Below are 18,542 nucleotides of genomic sequence, written 5' to 3'. Positions count from 1 at the left end.
AGGCAGAATCTTCCTGATGCCAGTGTGGATTCTTAACACCACCTGAGTCTGAAAGGACCACAGGTATTTCTACCCTTGCCATCCCCTGTGCCTGGGGCCCCAGGCGCCACCTGATGGGATTTGTAATTCTAGCTGCTGGATTTTGTTTTCTCCCTGTGCTTTTACTCTCCTACTTTCCTGCCTCCCACCACACCCTTGGATGGTGGGTTTTGTAATTTTTTTTTTTTTTTTTAGAGACAGAGTCTCATTTTGTCACCCTCTGTAGAGTGCCATGGTGTCACAGCTCACAGCAACCTTCAACTCCTCGGCTTAAGCGATTCTCTTGCCTCAGTCTCCCGAGCTGGAACTACAGGTGCCCACCACAATGCCCAGCTATTTTTTGTTGCAGTTTGGCCAGGGCCAGGTTTGAACCTGCCACCCTCGGTATAGGGGGCTGGCACCATACTCACTGAGCCACAGGCACCACCTGTATTAAAATTTTTTTATTGGAATAAATTACCATAAAATATTGAAAACATTGTGAGTTCTGGGGCGGCGCCAGTGGCTTAGTGGGTAGGGCACCGGCTCTATATACCAAGGATGGCAGTACAAACCCAGCCCCAGCCAAAGTGCAACAAAAAACAGCCGGGCGTTGTGGCGGGCACCTGTGGTCCCAGCTGCTCGGGAGGCTGAGGCAGGAGAATGGCCTGAGCCCAGTAGTTGGAGGTTACTGTGACCTGTAACACCATGACACTCTACCGAGGGCGATAAAGTGAGACTCAGTCTCTCTCTTTTTTTTTTTTTTTTGTAGAGACAGAGTCTCACTTTATGGCCCTCGGTAGAGTGCCGTGGCCTCACACAGCTCACAGTAACCTCCAACTCCTGGGCTTAAATGATTCTCTTGCCTCAGCCTCCTGATTAGCTGGGACTACAGGCGCCTGCCACAACGCCCGGCTATTTTTTGGTTGCAGTTCAGCTGGGGCAGGGTTTGAACCCGCCACCCTCGGTATATGGGACCAGCGCCTTACCAACTGAGCCACAGGCGCCTCCCGAGACTCAGTCTCTTAACAAAAAAAAAAAAAAAATTGTGAGTTCGGGCTTGAAGTCCTATTTGTTTATTTCTTTATTATTATTGTTATTATTATTTGAGACAGAGCCTCAAGCTGTTGCCTTGGGTAAAGTGCTGTACCATCACAGCTCACAGCAACCTCCAACTCCTGGGCTCAAACGATTCTTCTGCCTCTGCCTCCCAAGTAGCTGGGACCGCAGGCACCTGCCACAACGCTGGCTATTTTTTGGTTGCAGTCGTCATTGTTTAGTGGGCCCAGCCTGGATTCGAACCTGCCAGCTCAGGTGTATGCAGCTAGCGCCTTAACCGCTTGAGCCACAGGCACTGAGCCTATTTCTTTATTTATAGACTGAGTCCCACACTGCTGCCCAAGCTGGAATGCTGTGGAGTCCACCCAGCTCAAAGTAACCTCAAATTCCTGGGCTCAGGCAACCCTCCTGTCTCAGCCTCCTGAATAGCTGGAACTAGGCACCTGCCACAACATCTTACTAATGTTTCTATTTTTAGTACAGTGGAGGTCTTGCTCTTACTCAGGCTCGTCTGGAACTTCTGAGCTTAAGAGATCTTCCCGCCTGGACCTCCCAGGGTGCTGGGAAGGCAGGTGGGAGCCACTGCTTTCACCCAGTCTCATCTCTTTTTTTCCTGGTATTTTGTTATTTTTTATTGTGCCCCAGAGGTGAACTTCTAAACAAGGTCTCTGAGTTCAGCATTTCATAAATAAAAAGTGAGAACTGAGGGTAGGTTGGGGGGATGACAAAGACAGCCTCTGAGCTTGTGTGAGAGTTTTTCTACTGCATATTCTGCTGTGAAATTACTGAAGTTAGTGACATTACGTCATCCACAAATATTTGAGTGCCTACTCAGTTCTAGGTAAGGGGCATACAGTAATGAACCAAAGATGGACCTTACACTGTAGTCAGGGTAGAGAGGCAGTAAATTATAGCAATCTGTCCCATCAAGGGTATCCATATAGGGTCAGAAGAGATCAAACTTTCACTCTTCGCAGATGATATGATTATATATCTGGAAAACACCAGGGATTCTACTACAGAACTCTTAGAAATGATCAAGGAATACAGCAGAATCTCAGGTTACAAAATCAACATTCATAAATCGGTAGCCTTTATATATACCAACAATAGTCAAGCTGAAAAAACAGTTAAGGACTCTATTCCATTCACAGTAGTGCCAAAGAAGATGAAATATTTGGGAGTTTATCTAACAAAGGACATGAAAGATCTCTATAAAGAGAAATATGAAACTCTAAGAAAAGAAATAGCTAAAAATGTTAACAAATGGAAAAACATACCATGCTCACGGCTGGGAAGAATCGACATTGTTAAAATGTCCATACTACCCAAAGCAATATACAATTTTAATGCAATCCCTATTAAAGTTCCACTGTCATACTTTAAAAATCTTGAAAAAATAATACTTTGTTTTATATGGAATCAGAAAAAATCTCAAATAGCCAAGACATTACTCAGAAATAAAAACTAAGCAGGAGGAATCACTCTACCAGACCTCAGACTATACTATAAATTGGTAGTGATCAAAACAGCATGGTACTGGCACAAAAACAGAGAAGCAGATGTCTGGAACAGAACAGAGAACCAAGAGATGAATCCAGCTACTTAGCGTTATTTGATCTTTGACAAGCCAATTAAAAACATTCAGTGGGGAAAAGATTCCCTATTCAACAAATTGTGCCAGGTGAACTGGCTGGCAACCTGTAGAAGATTGACACTGGATCCACACCTTTCACCATTAACTAAGATAGACTCTCAGTGGATTAAAGATTTAAACTTAAGACATGAAACTATAAAAAATACTAGAAGAGATTGTGGGGAAACCCTTGAAGAAATTGGTCTAGGTGAGTATTTTATGAGGAGGACCTCCCCCCGCCCCGGCAATTGAAGCAGTTTCAAAAATACACTACTGGGACCTGATCAAACTAAAAAGCTTCTGCACAGCCAAGAGCATAGTAAGTAAAGCAAGCAAACAGCCCTCAGAATGGGAGAAGATATTTGCAGGTTATGTCTCTGATAAAGGTTTAATAACCAGAATCTACAGAGAACTCAAACATATAAGCAACAAAAGAACAAGTGATCCCATCGCAGGCTGGGCAAGGGACTTGAAGAGAAACTTCTCTGAAGACAGGCACACAGCCTACAGACATGAAGAAATGCTCATCATCTTTAATCATCAGAGAAATGTAAATCAAAACTACTTTGAGATATCATCTAACTCCAGTAAGATTAGCCCATATCACAAAATCCCAAGACCAGAGACATTGGTGTGGATGTGGAGAAAAGGGAACACTTCCACACTGCTGGTGGAATGCAAATTAATAGTTCCTTTTGGAAAGATGTTGGGAGAACACTTACAGATCTAAAAATAGATCTGCCATTCAATCCTATAATTCCTCTACTAGGTATATACCCAGAAGACCAAAAATCACATTATAACAAAGATATTTGTACCAGAATGTTTATTGCAACCCAATTCATCATTGCTAAGTCATGGAAAAAGCCCAAGTGCCCATCGATCCATGAATGGATTAATAAATTGTGGTATATGTACACCATGGAATATTATGCAGCCTTAAAGAAAGATGGAGACTTTACCTCTTTCATGTTTACATGGATGGAGCTAGAACATATTCTTCTTAGTAAAGTATCTCAGGAATGGAAGAAAAAGTATCCAATGTATTCAGCCCTACTATGAAACTAATTTATGGCTTTCATATGAAAGCTATAACCCAGTTATAACCTAAGAATATGGGGAAGGGGGAGAGGAAGGGAAAGGGGGGAGGATGGGCAGAGGGAGGGTGATTGGTGGGATTACACCTGTGGTGCATCTTACAAGGGTACATGTGAAACTCAGTAAATGTAGAATATAAATGTCTTAACACAATAACTAAGAAAATGCCAGGAAGGCTATGTTAACCAGTATGATGAAAATGTGTCAAACGGTCTATAAAACCAGTGTATGGTGCCCCATGATCGCATTAATGTACACAGCTATGATTTAATAATAAAAAATAAATAAAGTCAACCTTAATTCCTTAACACTGTCTGGACACTTCTGGAAATGCTATTCTGGCCAAAGCCTTGGTAAAATAACCAGTGACTTCATCACGTCCTGTAGAACAAAACAGATTCTTATTGAATTTATGCAAATAACTGTATTGTCAGAAACTAAGAATACTTACAAATGGCTTTCAAATTCTGGGGAAATCAAGGAGAGAGAAAAAATACATATTTCAAATTCTGCTCATAAATATGTACATTGCTTGAAAAGCTACAAATAGCTTAAAGGATAGAAAATGGTTTTCTTGACTTACAGAAAACAACACAAAAAGAATTAGCAATATTTCTTTTTTGTGTTTGTTTCTTTTTTTGGCCGGGGCTAGGTTTGAACCTGCCACCTCTGGCATATGGGACCAGTGCCCTACTCCTTGAGCTACAGGCACTGCCCAGAATTAGCAATATTTCAAACATAAAGCCATAACAAATTAACTCAGTTTCATGTAATTGATTTCTGTTTTGTTTGACATTAGGTTAGCAATACTCACAAACATGTTAATTTCTCTTTCTTTTTTTTTTTTTTTCTCACCCTCAGTAGAGTGCTATGGCGTCACAACTCACAGCAACCTCCAGCTCTTGGGCTAAGGTGATTCTCTTGCCTCAGCCTCACGGCCTCCCGAGTACTTGGGACTACAGGCACCCGCCACAATGCCCAGCTATTTTTGTTGCAATTGCCACTGCTGTTTTAGCTGGCCCAGGCTGGGTTCGGACCCGTCTCCCTCGATATATGGGGCCAGTGCCCTACCCACTGAGCCACAGGTGCCACCCAACATGTTAATTTTTCAATCAAAGTTCTAAAAGTCTGCTTTTAGTCCAAAGGTATTTAATTTTTAAAGACATCAGGAATTTGAATTCAAGAGAATTTGTCAGCCTCTCTTAACATTTCTTTTTTCTTTTTCTTTAGGATAAACTTTGTATTCAGCCAGTTACAAAAAAAAAAAAAAAAAGAAAAATAGTTTCTATTTAATTTCTTTCACGTTCAAAAATTCACTTTTTATAAAACAGGATTATTGTATATCATGGAGTTAATTATTTACTTGGCCAGACTAACAATTAGAAAGTTTAAAAGAGAGCGGTGCCTGTGGCTCAATGGGTAGGGTGCCGGCCCCATATACTGAGGATGGCAGGCTCGAACCCAGCCCCAGCCAAACTGCAACAAAAAATAGCCAGTTGTTGTGGCAGACACCTGTAGTCCCAGCTACTCAGGAGGCTAAGGCAAGAGAATAGCCTAAGCTCAGGAGTTGGAGGTTGCTGTGAGCCATGTGATGCCACTGCACTCTACTGAGGGTGATAAAGTGAGACTCTGTCGCTACAAAAAACAAACAAACAAAAAAAAAACACTGAGATACAGACAGGGGCCAGTCACACAATTGTTTCACCCTCTGTGGAGGGGAGGGGCACGAATGCCCACCTATTGTTATTGTTTCAGTCAGTCTCTAAGTACTCACACATACACAATTTCAAACTTTTTTTTTTAAAACCAATTGCTGGGAGGTTTTAAAGGGACAGTAAGATTATTCTTTGGCACAGATTTTTCACTGGTTTTTGGGTATACTTCTCATGCCACCCCATTGGAAGTTTGGACTTTTTTTTTTTTTTCTTTTATAACATACCATTGGTTTTGTTTGTTTGGTTTTATTAAGTCATTTGTACATAGATCATAAATACATTTATGCCATTATGGGATTCAATGTGTTGATTATTTGTACAAATTGGAGTGCTTACACCCTACTAATCAACGTAGCCTTCACCTCATTTACCCAACTATAGCATTAAGACATTTGTGTTCTACACCTGATAGATCCAATTTGTACTTGCAATATGCTCCATAGGTGTGGTCCCCCTACTAACCCTCCCTCTATTGACCCTCCCCCTCCCTTCTCCTCTCCCTCCTCTTCCCTCCTTCATCCTAGGCTATAGTTGTGTTTCATTTTTCATATGCAAGTGTGAGTGATTATAAATTGGTTTCACAAAAAAAAAATAATAAATAAATAAATAAATAAATAAATAAAATAAATTGGTTTCACAGTAGTACTGAGTACATTGGATATTTTTTTTCTTCCATTCCTGAGATACTTTACTAAGAACAATATTTTCCAGCTCCATCCATGTAAACATAAAAGAGGTAAAGTCTCCATTTTCTTACTGTTGCATAGTATTCCATGGTATACATATACCACAATTTATTAATCCATTCATGGGTCAATGGGCACTTGGGCTTCTTCCATGACTTGGCAATTATCAAGTGAGCTGCAATTAACAATCTGGTGCAAATATCTTTATTGCCAAATGATTTTTGGTCCTTTGGATATATACCTAGAAGAGGAATTGCAGGTTCAAATGGCAGGTCTACATTTAGATCCCTGAGTGTTCTCCAAACTTCCTTCCAAAAGGAATCTACTAGCTTAAATTCCCACCAGCAGTGCAGAAGTGTTCCCTTTTCTCCAAATCCATGCCAACATCTGTAGTTTGGGGATTTGTGATGTGGGCTACTCTTACTGGAGTTAGATGGTATCTCAGAATGGTTTTGGTTTGCATTTCTCTGATGATGAAAGATGATGAGCACTTTTTCATTTGTCTGTAGACCATGCGCCTGTCTTCTTCAAAGAAGCTTCTGTTCATGTCTCTTGCCAACAATGAAATGGGATCACTCGTTTTTTGCTTAGTAATAAGTTTGAGTTCTCTGTGGATTCTGGTTATTAGACCTTTGTCAGAAATATAACTTGCAAAAATCCTCTCCCATTTTGAGGGATGGCTACTTGCTTTATTTAGTGTGTTTTTGGCAGTGCAGAAGCTTAATTTGATCAGATCCCAGTAATGTATTTTTGATGTTGCTTCAATTGCCCAGGGTGTCCTCCTCATAAAGTATTCTCCCAGGCCAATTTTTTCAAGTGTTCCCCTGCACTCTCTCTAAGAATTTTTATAGTTTCATGTCTTAAGTTTAAGTCCAGTTAAACCAGTGAGAGTCAATTTTTGTTAAGAGGAGAAAGGTGTGGGTCCAGTTTCAGTCTTCTACAGGTCACCAGCCAGTTCACCCAGCACCATTTGTTGAATAGGGAATCTTTCCCCCAATTTATATTTTTGATAGGCTTATCAAAGGTCAAATGACGATAAGTGTCCAGGGTCACCTCTTGGTCTTCAATTCTATTCCATATATCTATCTCTCTATTTTTGTGCCAGTACCATGCTGTCTTGATCACTATCAATTTATAGTATAGTCTGAAGTCTGGTACCATGATTCCTCCTGATTTGTTTTTATTTCTGAGTAATGTCTTGGCTAATTGAGGTTTTTTCTGTTTCCATATAAAACAAAGCACTAATTTTTCCAGGCCTTTAAAGTATGACAGAGGTGCTTTAATAGGGATTGCATTAAATCTGTAGATTGCTTTAAGTAGTATAGACATTTTAACAATGTTGATTCTTCCCAGCCATGAGCATTGTATATTTTTCCATTTGGTAACATCTTCAGCTACTTCTTTTCTCAGAGCTTCATAGTTCTCTTTTCTTTCTTTTTTTTTTTTTTTTTTGTAGAGACAGTCTCACTTTATGGCCCTCGGTAGAATGCCGTGGCCTCATACAGCTCACAGCAACCTCCAACTCCTGGGCTTAAGCGATTCTCTTGCCTCAGCCTCCAGAGTAGCTGGGACTACAGGTGCCCGCCACAACGCCCGGCTATTTTTTGGTTGCAGTTTGGCCGGGGCCAGGTTTGAACCCGCCACCCTTGGTATATGGGGCCGGCGCCTTACCGACTGAGCCACAGGCGCCGCCCTTCATAGTTCTCTTTATAGAGATTTTTCGCATCCTAAGTTAAATACACTCCCAGATATTTCATCTTCTTTGGCGCTATAGTAAAGGGAATAGAGTCCTTGATTGTTTTTTCCCCTTGACTATTATTAGTATCTATAAAGGCTACAGATTGTGAGTGTTAATTTTGTATCCTGAGACATTGCTGTATTCCTTGATCACTTCTAGGAGTTTCGTAGTTGATTCCCTGGGGTTTTCCAGATATATAATCATACTGTTTGCAAAAAGTGACTTTTTGATCTCCTCTGGTCCTATTTGGATCCCCTTTATTGCCTTCTCTTGCCTGATTGCAGTGGCTAAGACTTCCATTACAATGTTAAAAAGCAGTGGAGACAGTGGGCATCCTTGCCTGGTTCCTGATCTGAGTGGAAGTGATTTCAATTTTACTCCATTCAATACGATATTGGCTGTGGATTTGCTGTAGATGGCCTCTATTAGTTTAAGAAATGTTCCTTCTGGGCAGTGCCTGTGGCTCAGTGAGTAGGGCGCTGGCCCCATATACCGAGGGTGGCGGGTTCAAACCTGGTCCCTGCCAAACTGCAACAAAAAAATAGCTGGGCATTGTGGCGGGTGCCTGTAGTCCCAGCTACTTGGGAGGCTGAGGCAAGAGAATTCCCTAAGCCCAGGAACTGGAGGTGGCAGTGAGCTGTGTGACATCATGGCATTCTACCAAAGGCGATAAAGTAAGACTCTGTCTCTACAAAAAAAAAAAAAAAGAAGAAGAAGAAGAAGAAGAAAGAAAAATGAAATGTTGCTTCTATACCTATTTTCTTAAGCATTCTTATCATGAAAGGATGTTGGATATTATCAAAAGCTTTTTCTGCATCAATTGAGAGAATCATATGGTCTTTGTTTTTTAATTTGTTTATGTGATGTGTTATATTTATGAATTTATTTATACTGAACCATCCTTGGGACCCTGGGATGAAACCCAGGGTCATGATGTATAATTTGTTTGATGTGTTTTGGATTCTGTTTGCTAGGATCTGACTGAATATTTTTGCATCAATATTCATTAGAGATATTGGTCTATAATTTTCTTCTCTTGTTGGTCTTTTCCTGGTTTGGGGATCAGGGTGATATTTGCCTCATAGAATGTGTTGGGAAGTATTCCTTCTTTTTCTATGTTTTGGAAAAGGTTAAGTAATATAGGTACTAGTTCCTCCTTAAAGGTTTGGTAGAATTCTGATGTGAAGTCCCAAGGTTTTCTTTTTGGGGAGATTTCTTATAGTTGATGCTATTTCACAGCTTGTTATAGGCTTGTTCAACATTTCCACTTCTTTCTGGCTAAGTCTAGGAGAGTGTCATGTTTCCAAGTATTGATCTATTTCCTTCAGATTTTCATACTTCTGAGAATAAAGTTTTATGTAATATTCATTATGATTTGTTGAATTTCTGAGGAGTCTGTTGTTATTTGTCCTTTATCATTTCTGATTGATGAAATTAGGGATTTTACTCTTGTACTTCTGGTTAGGTTAGCCAAAGGTTTATCTATTTTATTGACCTTTTCAAAAAACCAACTCTTTGGTTGATCTGTTGTATGATTCTTTTGTTTTCAATTTCATTTAGTTCTGCTCTAATTTTAGTTATTTCTTTTCTTCTGCTGGGTTTAGGGTTAGAATGTTCTTCCTTTTCCAATTGCTTGAGATGTTCCATTAAGTTGTTGACTTCCTCTCTTTCTGCTCTTTTGAGGAAGGCTTGCAACGCTATAAATTTCCCTCCTAGGACTGCCTTTGCAGTATCTCAGAGGTTCTGATAGTTCATGTCTTCATTATTGTTTTGTTCCAAAAATTTGGTAATTTCCTTCTTACTCTCATCTATGACCCAGCTATCATTCAGCATGAGTTTATTTAGTTTCCATATTTTTTTATGCATATGCAGATTCCTGTTGTTACTGAGTTCAACTTTTGTTCCACGATGGTCTGAGAAAATACAAGGAATGATTTTTTATTCTTTTAAATTTGCTGAGGTTAGACTTGTGACCTAAGATGTGATCAGTTTTGAGGATGATCCATGGGCTGATGAGAAGAATGTATATTCAGTTTTGTTAGGATGAAATGTTCTGTAGAGGTTTGTTAAATGCAAATGTTGAATGATTAAGTTTGAGTCTAAAGTTTCTTGGCTTAGCTTCTTTTTGGAGGATCTATCCAACACTGCCAAAGGAGTATTAAAATCTCCGACTATTGGGCAGTGCCTGTGGCTCAGTGAGTAGGGCACCGGCCCCATATGCCAAGGGTGGCAGGTTCAAACCCAGCCCCGGCCAAACCGCAACAACAACAAAAAAAAAATTGCTGGGTGTTGTGGCGGGCGCCTGTAGTCCCAGCTGCTCGGGAGGCTGAGGCAAGAGAATCGCGTGAGCCCAAGAGTTAGAGGTTGCTGTGAGCTGTGTGACGCCATGGCACTCTACCTGAGGGTGGTACAGTGAGACTCTGTCTCTACAAAAAAAAAAAAAAAAAATCTCCGACTATTATGGTACTGGAAGAAATCAAGTTGCTCATGTATGTTAGAGTCTCTCTTATAAATTGAGGTGCATTCTGGTTGGGTGCATAAATGTTAATAATTGAAATCTCATCATGTTGAGTGTTGCCCTTAACAAATATGAAGTGACTATTCTTATCTTTCCTTACTTTTGTTGGTTTAAAGCCTATTGTATCTGTGAATAAAATTGCAACACCTGCTTTTCTCTGATTTCCATTTGCCTGAATTATAGATGACCATCCCCTCACCTGAGGCTATGTTTATCTTTTAAGGTAAGGTGAGATTCTTGAATGCAACAGATGTCTGGCCTGAGTTTTTGTATCCAGTCAGCCAACCTGTGCCTCTTTAGAGGGCAATTTAAGCCATTCACATTAATTGAGAGTATTGATAAGCCAGATAGTATTTTGGGTATCAAGTTGTTCGAAAGTCTAGTGGACATTTTTAATCCTTTTGCTACTGTGGAAGTTGGAATTTGATCAAAACTTTCTGAGTGAGTTTACTTTGGTGGTGGAGGATTGTGCTGTTCATAATGGAGGATAGGTCTGAGAATATCCTGGAGAGCTGGTTTAGTTGTGGCAAATTTCTTTAACATGTGAATGTCATTAAAGTATTTAATTTCCCCATCATAGATGAAACTCAGTTTAGCTGGATACAGGATCCTGGGTTGAAAGTTATTTTGTTTAAGGAGATTAAATGTCGATGACCACCCTCTTCTGGCTTGAAATGTTTCAGCAGAGAGATGTGCAGTCATTCTAATGTTCTTTCCCTTGTAGGTTGTGGTTTTCTTACATCTTGGTGCTTGCAGAATTTTCTCCTTCATATTACCTTTGGTGAAGCTAATTATAATGTGTCCATCAGCATTTTTATTGGGGTTAAGTCATGCCAGTGTTCTGAAACTGTCTGCTATCTGAACTTCAGAATCTCTTGGCATGTCTGGAAAATTCTCTTTGATTATTTCATGAAGTAAAGCATCTGTATCCTTTGCAGCAACCTCATCACCTTCAGGTATTCCTATAAGGCAAATATTAGATCTCTTTGAATTATCCCAGGGCTCTCTGAGAGAATGATCCATTTTTGTTCTTCGCTTTTTTTTCTCTTTGAGCATTTGGGAGCCATCAAAAGCTTTGTCTTCAATGTCAGAGATCCTTTCTTCTTCCTGCTCCATTCTATTACTGAGTGATTTACTGTATTTCTCAGATCTTTGAGGGCTGCAAGTTCTTGCCTTGTCAATGTGTCAAAATCTTTGGTGATTTTGTCAATGTGTCAAAATCTTTGGTGATTTTGTCTTTGAATTCGTTGAATTCTTGAGACATCTTGAATTACTCCTTGAAATTCCAATTCCATCTTTACCTCCATTCTGTTGATCTTATTTGCTATCCAAATTCCGAACTCAATTTCTGACATCTCAGCCATTTGTGGGACAAATGGGATCTTGTACTGTGTCTGCCATATCATTCCTTGGGGGAGTTAATCTACTCTGATTATTCATGTTGCTAGAATTTTTCCACTAATTCTGCCTCATGATTGTTTTTCACCATTGGCTAGATGGGCAGGTAAGGTGAAATTGGATTGGGAGTTCCTGGACTTGTGGTTAACCAGCCCTTTGTCAAGGATCTGGGACTGATGAATACAGCTTTTTCCTCTATAGCTTTGCAAAGGACTTGTACAGTATTACAGACTGAGGCCGGGGAAACCTGCTTGGTGTGGTGGAGTTAGGTGACTCTGACTGATATTCAGCTGGTTCTTTTCCAATTCTAGTGGATCAGTGACTCTGGTGAAGTCTTATCTGTGGAGAAATACAAGCAACTAAGACACTCCACCCTCCATGGACAATAACTGGAAAAAGAAAATCAACCCTTCCCGTTACCACACAACCAGGGTACCACCCAAGAGGGTCCTTGGGTGATTGGCTCAGGTGAGGAGTTCCAAACCAACTCAATATGAACTCTCAAGTGGGAGAGTTCAAAATGTCTCCAGCAACTAGATGTGGAGGTCTGCTGGCTGCTCAAATTTGGCTCGCTCTGGTGCTCTGTGGAATCAGAAAGGCCCTCCCCATAGCAGATTTGGACCAGGGGGCTGAGTATCTTTCTCCACTTTGCTCCTCTTTCATGCCCAGTCACTGGTGACCCCACCAGGCTGAGGTCCTACTCCCTCCAATAAGCAGATGTGCCAGGGATTTGCGCCTGTCAGAGTCAAAAGGAAGGTCAATGCCCCCATGGCCTGACCACTACCCTCTGCCACCAGCCAGCTGGGAGAGCTAAGGCCTACCTGCCTCGGGTACTCAATAGCCACTGGCAAGTGTTCCACTTGGACTCAGTCTAATCCTGAGGGTAACAAGTCAGCAAATTCTTTTCTCCCTCAGCCACCACACCTTTGCCCCTGCCTCTCTACAGCACCAATATCCCTATAGAGCGAGTTCTGGTTTCCTCTGGCAGTCCTCAGAGTTGGGGAGGTGTCTCCCCAAGATTAGACCCTGGCAGGATCGCTCTATTGTTGCTGGATCTTTGTGGGAAGCAACCCTGTGTGGCTCACAGCCAGGGAGTTCTGGCTGTAGGAGCAGCTCCTGGAGCGCGAGGCACATGGATCCAGCAGCAGGGTGGTTTTGGTAGTGTCTAGTGCTGGGTGACTTCAGCAAGGAAAGTGCTGAGCTCATGAATCTGGCTGGGCAGGGCTCAGTGCAGAGGCAGGGCTGGCACAGGGGGGCAGTGCCCTGACATGCAGCTCTGGCAGGCTCTGGCCAGGAGGACAGGGCTCTTGGTCTGGTGGAGGAGGGGCGCACTGCTCATGAGCCTCCTCCCACAGTCTCTGCAGGGGCTAGGCTTCTGGTTCATCAGAAAGGGTGGACTGGAAGTTCAGAATGGCAAGGAAAATGTTAGTTCAATTTTTCTGCCTGGCAAGTGAGTGCTCAGGGTCACAGCAGGGTTCCTCTGGGGAAGTAGACCCCACTTCCTACAGCTCTCACCCATGGGGTAAGACAAGAGGTCCTCAGTTCATCACTCACCTGTAGAAAACCTACAGGAGCAAACAAAGAGAAGGAAAAAAAAAACTTTCTTGGGGGAGGTGACGGACACTTTTCCTTTGGAATGAATTTTGTACCTGAAGTTTGCTTTCTTGGAGTTGCAGCTTGCCTCAGCAGAGGTGACCTGCAGTTATCACTCTTCTCTCTCAGCTCAGCTCCCAGTCTTCAACTTAATTGGGTACTTTCTGGACATTATCCTTCCCTCTGGACAGGAGCTTCTGTCAGAGGCTGGCTCTAGTCGGCCATCTTGCCCCTCCCCCTCTGGACCTTTTTTTTTTATTAGAGAAAATCTTAATAAACAACCTAATGGGGCATTTGCTTTAAAAGAGGAAGAATTTTCTTTTCTTTTCTTTATTTATTTATATTTTGGAGACAGAGCCTCAAGCCGTCACCCTAGGTAGAATGCCGTGGCTTTTACAGCTCCTGGGCTCCAACTCCTGGGCTCCTGGGCTCCTGGGCTCAAGCGATTCTCCTGCCTCAGCCTCCCAAGTAGCTGGGACTACAGGTGCCTGCCACAATGCCCAGCTATTTTTGGTTGCAGCCGTCATTGTTGTTTGGCAGGTCTGGGCTGGATTCGAACCCATCAGCTCAGGTGTATGTGGCTGGCACCTTAGCCACTTGAGCCACAGGCGCTGAGCCAGAAGAATTTATTTTAAAAAGGACAAAAAGCATCTGTGAAGCACATAGAAGTGCAAAAAGGCACAATGACAACACAATGGACCAATAAAAACTAAACTGATAACCAGAGAAATTAACTAGATTAACTAGAGGGACTCAAACCAGGGACTTAAATCAGAGATACTGAAGGGCTGGAAGAATGATATTAAAATTGTAGTTTTTAGATGGAGAGAACAGGTGCAGAGCAAAGCTGGGGGGCTACTCACTAACTTGGTTCATACATCAATGTTAGGATGGCCGAGCTTTTCTGTGTGACTGCTTTCTAAACCTGTCAGCATAAGAGGGGATCAAAGAAACCTGTAGGGGGGCCAGCCCACACTAAAGGCTGGCAACAGAGCAGAAGTACAAACTATAATACTGAACAGTAAAAGCACAAACCACAATAGACAAACAACACAGAATACAAACGAACAAAAGTACATGAATCTAAATTGTGCATTTGAGGACAAAGATTCCTACTGGCATCCCAGTCTCTGGGGACCCCCCAACAGGCTGATAGCACAGTAACACAGAGTTCCCGTTTCTGACAGGACAATAGGTTGGGAGTCCGAGGTTCCTGTCTTACAGGTTTACAGGACTAACTTCAGATGTAACTCTTGAGGTTAGAAATCAACGTCCCTTGTCACCTGCCCTAACTTCCCCAAGGCCTGAGGCCAAAGCACTGACGTCTCAGTGGTAATAACATCTTACTATCTTTGACAGGGCTGAGGTTCCCCACCAGAATTCTAGCAACAGGTCGCCCTACAGACACATACCTCTGAGAGCCTCTGACAGGCCAATAGGCTGGCAATTCGAGGTTCCTGTCCAAAATTCCTGTCCCTATGGCCTTCCATTGGAGGTCCCTAAGGGCCCTACACAATTCACAACACATGAATACAACAAACAGTTATATATTTCCACAATAGTCCACAACAAAAAATAAGCACAACAAAAAAATGAACACAATAGTTACACTAAATGTCTGCAGACACTAGCCAAAAATAGATGTTTAAATGGACTACCTCCAGAGGTGGACTCACAGGTGAATTTAGGGGTGATTGTCAGCCACTCTCCTGAGGGCTCTGGGTCCTCCAGGGGCCCTGGAATGTTTCCAGAGGATGCCTCCCCTCAGAGGGACCATGGCCTGTCTTGGAGACTGGCTGAAAGATTGGCAGTGCCAGGGTCTGGAGGATCTCGCTGAGGCCTCCAGATTTGTAGTGCCTAGGAGTTCCACCAAAAACACACTGCCCAAAAAGGCAAATTTACAGAAGAGTCCTTTTATTGAAGAGCCAGTGGACAATTGCCTCAGTGTCCCAACATGGGGGTTTCTGAGAGCAGTTCTGAATGCTTAAGGAGTCAGGTTTTTAAGGCTTAGTCTGCAACCTGGTTGGCACGCAGGTTGTCCAGGTGCATTGTGAGTGGGGTGGGAGCAGCAAGCAAGCATTGTACAGAAGCAGAAGTTTTCGGTTAGTTAGCCATATGTCATACATCTTTTTTTTTTTTTTTTAACGTTATTTTATTTGCAGTTTTTGGCCGGAGCCAGGTTTGAACCTGCCACCTACAGTATATGGGGCCAGCGCCCTACTCACTGAGCTACAGTGCTGCCCTGTACATCTTTGTCTCAGTATTCTTTCTACCTGGCATTGTTTAAAGGTCAGTCTGGGGATAGTCAGTTCATTTCCCAGGCCCAGGAGTTAGTCAAGAAGTAGTGAGTACTTTCCCATCTATCTTGGGAGTGAATCAACAAAACTCCATTTTGTTGAGGAATTTGTCAGGAGTTAACTGGTATTTTTCTACTTTAGCCTAGACCTAACAATTGGAAATTGCGAACACCACTTCAGTGCCTCCACATGCGCTTGAGGCCATGTTGACCCCACCCTCAAGGAGCTGCTTGGAAGTACAATGTTCGCCCCATGCACATGCACAGGATGTGGAAGTCCAGGTAGTTCCTGGACACCACCAAGGTCAGTGAATCAGGAAGGCGGTCCAGGGGTACAGGGAAATGTGTCACCTACAGAGTGTATCCAGCCTCAGAAGGCTAATGGCACAGCTGTCCTGTGTCATTCACCCACCTGGTGGGCATTACCAGGCTAAAACTGCACAAAGATCAGAATAAACAATGTTTTCTTCTGTTTGGCAGCCCGGGCTGGATTCAAACCCACCAGCTCAGGTGTATGTGGCTGGCGCCTTAGCCGCTTGAGCCACAGGTGCCGAGCCTCTTTTTTTTTTTTTTTTTTGTAGAGACAAAGTCTCACTTTATGGCCCTCGGTAGAGTGTCATGGCATCACACACCTCACAGCAACCTCCAACTCCTGGGCTTAAGCGATTCTCTTGCCTCAGCCTCCCGAGCAGCTGGGACTACAGGCGCCTGCCACAACACCCGGCTATTTTTTGGTTGCAGTTCAGCTGGGGCCGGGTTTGAACCCGCCACCCTCGGTATATGGGGCCAGCACCTTACCGACTGAGCCACAGGCGCTGCCCCTCTTTTTTTTTTTTTAATTGAGACAGAGTCTCACTATGCCACCCTAGGTAGAGTGCAATGGTGTCAGTTCACAGCAACCTCATATTCTTGGGCTTAAGTGATCCTCTTGCCTCAGCCTCACAAGCAGCTGGGACGATAGGAGCCCACCACAACACACGGCTGTTTTTTTGTTGCAGTGTGGTTGGAACTCACCACCCTCAGTATATGGGGCCAGCGCCCTACTCACTGAGCCACAGGCACCACCCAACACATGGGTTTTCAACATTGCTATAAATGTAACCTGGAGTCATATACAGTAAGACTTTGGGTTCTCCATAGGGGTGGGCAAGCAAGGGTGTGAGGCGGGAGTCAGGGCCACTGCGAGGAGAGCGAGGGTGTTTGGAACATCCCTGAGGCAGCAGGCGCCAGGGGCTGCGAGCTAGGATGTGCTGCCACACACACAGCTTTTTCAGGGCAGCAACCCCAGCTAGGGGTAGGAAAGGAATAAGACCAGGGAGGAGTGTGGGGGGCTCAGCCAGACCCTACAGGGGCCTCCTCCAGGCCTTAGTGGGCAGGGATCAGGCTGGGACGGACCCTCGAGAGATGGGGGTCCACACCCTCCCTGGTCCCCATCCTCCAGGGATTTCTTCAGAGGAGACTCTCTCAGACAAGTAGGAGATGGGTCCTGGCTGAAGAGGGAAAAGTACCCTGAAAAGCGTTTGGTCCTGGGAGGCTCTGGAGGCATGTGCAGTGCAGTGCATCAGTTATCAGGTGAATACAGAGCCCTCAACCCCGTGACTGCTAGCTGCCCAGCCCAACCCCAGCCAGGCACATGCAGACCTGGTGGCTCATCTGGATCACTCTCTGTCCTCTGGGCACTCAGTCCAGGGGCATCTCATCTGGACAACTCTCTGTCTCCTGGCCACTCAGTCCTGGGGTGGCTCAGCTGGATGGACCACTCTGTCTCATGGGCACTCAGTCCTGGGGTGACCCAACTGGACCACTCTGTGTGCCCTGGGCACTCAGTTCTGGGATGTCTCAGCTGGATAGACCACTCTTTGTCCCTTGGGCATTCAGTCCTGGGGTGTATCAGCTCGACAGACCACTCTCTGTCACTTGGGAACTCAGTCCTGGGGCAGCCCAGCTGGACGGACCACACCCTGTCCCCTGGGCCTTCAGTCCTGGGCCGGCCCAGCTGGACCAGTCTCTGTTCCCTGGGCACTCAGTTCTGGGGTGGCTTATCTGGATCACTCTGTCCAATGGGCACTCAGTCCTAGGGCAGCTCAGCTGGACCACTCCCTGTCTCCTGGGCACTCAGTCCTGGGGCGGCCCTGCTGAACCAGTCTCTGTCCCCTGGACACTCAGTCCTGGGGTAGCTCAGCTGGTCGGACCACTCTCTGTCCCCTGGCACTCAGTCCTGGGAATGCTCAGCAGGACCACTCACTGTTCCCTGGGCATTCAGTCCTGGTTGGGACCTGATCCTACACACATCAAACCAAAAGGAGAAAAAGCCCTCTTACCTACTCATACCCCCAAATCCACAAGCTATTTTGGGCTGAATGAATAACGAAAACTTGCTGCTCCTCACATTCATGCAAAACAACAGAGAGGGGAGAAAATCCAAGCCTGGGTCTGGCCCATCACTGGAGCAGGGGAGCCACCAGGAAGGAGCACAGGGATGCACTCTCCCCGGCTCCCTAAGGGTATGTGTGCTTCAGCTCAGGGCTGGTCCCCCATTTGCTCAAGACGCCCAGCTGGGATGCCCTTCAGCCTTGGGTGGGGCTGGAGTGTTGTGCATTGGGGCAGGGTCCTTCAGGAAACCAGACCCACCCCCCCCAACCCAGCGGCCTAGGCAGAGGTGGCTGCCGAGTGTGTCTGTCAAGGTAGGACTTAGCCTCAGGGCTCAGAGAATGGCCTCGTGACACTGCACACACCTGGCAGTGCCACTTCAGTGCAAAAGCCTAGATGACCCAGGATGGCCATGCC

The 18,542-nt window shown here is 44.1% G+C and overlaps 1 protein-coding gene across 1 annotated transcript in view; it reads right to left on the bottom strand.

Annotated features, from left to right (window-relative positions):
* Nucleotides 1–18,542, bottom strand: part of LOC128588734 (tripartite motif-containing protein 43-like) — a gene marked incomplete at its 3' end in the record, with an annotated part of 421,410 nt that overhangs the window by 321,609 nt on the left and 81,259 nt on the right. The window lies entirely within an intron of this gene.

The sequence above is a fragment of the Nycticebus coucang genome, chromosome 6, assembly GCF_027406575.1.
Source record: "Nycticebus coucang isolate mNycCou1 chromosome 6, mNycCou1.pri, whole genome shotgun sequence".
NCBI lineage: Eukaryota > Metazoa > Chordata > Mammalia > Primates > Lorisidae > Nycticebus > Nycticebus coucang.
Note: the sequence above shows the minus strand (reverse complement) of the source record. Positions and strands in the feature narration are given on the sequence as shown.